We start from the raw sequence: 2,500 nt of genomic DNA, 5'->3' as shown, positions 1-2,500 counted from the left end.
GAGCTTCCCCAGGACCGAGGTAAGACTAAGAGGCCTATAATTTCCTGGGTCATCCTTCCTCCCTTTTCTGAAAATGGGGACCACATTGGCCCTTTTCCAGTTCTCTGGCACCTCACCACAGAACCACAAGTGTTTGTAAAGCTGTGCCAGGGGTCCCACAATGACCTCTGCTAATTCCCTAAGCACTCTGGGGTGGAGATCATCAGGACCTGCTATTTTGAACATATCCAGCCTCACCAGAAGTTCCCTGACTAGGTCCTCTCTGACCCTAGGCCTGGCTGCACCTCCCCTGGGACCATCAGTTATCCTGGTGGGGGGAAGACCTGGTCCCTGCTCAGAAAAATGGAAGCAAATAAATTGTTAAGTAGTTATCTTTGTCATCTGGTGAGACCACAGGATTTCCAAGCATGTCCTGCACAGGCCTCATGTTACCTGGAACCTTCTTTTTACCCCCTATATATTTAAAAAAGGATTTCTTGTTATTCTTGATCCAGGTCACTAGTCCCAGTTCCATCTCCACTTTGGCCTTCCTAACAGCCCCCCTACAATCCCGAGTTACGGAGGTATTGTCCTCCCTAGTGATGGCCCCTCCCTTCCATTGGATGTATGCCTCCTTAGCTTTGAGACGTTCCAGGATGCTTTTGGTGAGCCGTGAGGGCTTTTGAGCACTCTTGCCCCCTTTGATTCGTGTTGGGATTGCCACCCATTGGGCTTGGAGGATTGTCTCCTTCAGGAATGACCACTCTTCTTGTACTTCCAACTCCCCACCCCTTTGGGACCTCAGTGCCTCCCCAACTAGTCTCCTTAGCTCAATGAAATCCACCATCCTGAAGTCCAGGGCTGCTGTCTTGCTGCAGGCCTTTGCCACCCTGTGTTGGATGGTGAATTCCAATAGGCGATGATAGCTATTGCCCAGGTGATAGAGCACCTGCAGTCCCCTCACCAGGTCATCGTTTGTGGCCAGGACCAGGTCTAACAAGGCATTTCCCCTGGTGGGACTGTGCACCTCCTGGGTTAGATGGAGGTCCTGTAACATGGCTACGAACCTATATGAGCCATAAGACCTGGCTGACTGCTCTTCCCAGCAAATGTCTGGATAGTTTAAGTCACCCATGATGACCACATCCTTTGACTTAACTGACTCCATGAGCTGACCTGAGAATTCCTGGTCTAGCTCTTCCCCCTGGTTGGGTGGTCTGTAGTAGACCACCACTGTTAAGTCCCTTTCCCCCCAACCCCCTTGTATTCTGACCCATAGCACTTCAGTCTGACCCTCCTCTGACCCAGTGCTGCTCGTTGAAGATGTGAATTGTTCTTTGACATAGAACGCCACACCTCCCACCTTTCCTCCTTGTTCAATCCTTCCTGTACAGCCTATAGCCCTTGATGTTCACTGCCTGGTCGTATGTTGGGTCCCACCATGTTTTGGTGAGTCCCACTATGTCTGGGTTTGTGTTAGCTAGCAAGAGGGCAAATTCCTCCTGCTTGTTACCCATACTATGACCATTAGTGTATAGGCATTTAAGGCCTCCTGAAGGTGTATGCACCACTCCCCTAATCCCAGGCTATCTGGGTCTCTTACCTGGGTATTTCTTGTGCTCATCACCAGTCTTGGCTGGGCTGTTCTTGTGAGCAACACTTGGTTTGGTGTTCCGAGGGTCCCTCTGAACTCATCCTCCCCTTCCCCTACTAAGCCTAGTATAAAGCCCACCGGTGGAGATTAGCCAAACTGAAAGAGAACACATGCTTACCTTTGGGGGAGAGGTGAAACCCATCCCACCCAAGCATGTCTCTCATCTTGAAGTATGGGTCATGGTCCAAGAAGCCAAAGCCCGCCTCAAGACACCATTCCCAAAGGTGCAAGTTGACCTCTCTGATGCAGGTCTCATGGCGTTGTCCATGTTTGTTCACTGGAAGGACAGATGAGAAGACCACCTGTGCCCCTGTCTCCTTCAGCTTGTCCCCCAGAGCATGGTAAAACTTCATCAGATGATCTGGGCTTCTCCTGGCCGCATCATTAGTACCCATATGAATTAGTACCATGGGGTAGTAATCAGTGGGCCGGATAATGGCCGGGATCATTTCTGTCACATTCTGAATCCTTGCTCCAGGCTCTGGGCTATGGGCAAGAAGTGGGCACGCTGGAGGAGAGGGACAGGCTGCAACTAGATCTAGACAGTTTACAGGGGTGGGCAGATGAGAACAGGATGGGATTCAATACTGACAAGTGCAAGGTACTGCACCTAGGGAGGAAGAACCAGCAGCATACCTACAGGCTAGGGAACTCCCTTCTAGTCAGTGCAGAGGCAGAAAAGAATCTTTGTGTCATTATTGATTCCAAAATCAACATGGGCTGCCAGTGTGGGGACGTGGTCAGGAAAGCTAACTGCACCTTGTCATGCATCCAAAAATGCATCACAAACAGGTCCAAGGAGGTGATCCTCCCCCTCTATGCAACACTGGTCAGGCTGCAGTTGGAGTACTGTGTTCAGTACTGGGC

Source organism: Gavialis gangeticus, unplaced genomic scaffold, assembly GCF_001723915.1.
Source record: "Gavialis gangeticus isolate Ggan-Ray unplaced genomic scaffold, GavGan_comp1, whole genome shotgun sequence".
In the NCBI taxonomy this organism is placed as follows: domain Eukaryota; kingdom Metazoa; phylum Chordata; order Crocodylia; family Gavialidae; genus Gavialis; species Gavialis gangeticus.
The sequence above is the reverse complement of the archived record's forward strand: the minus strand, read 5'-3'. Positions refer to the sequence as shown.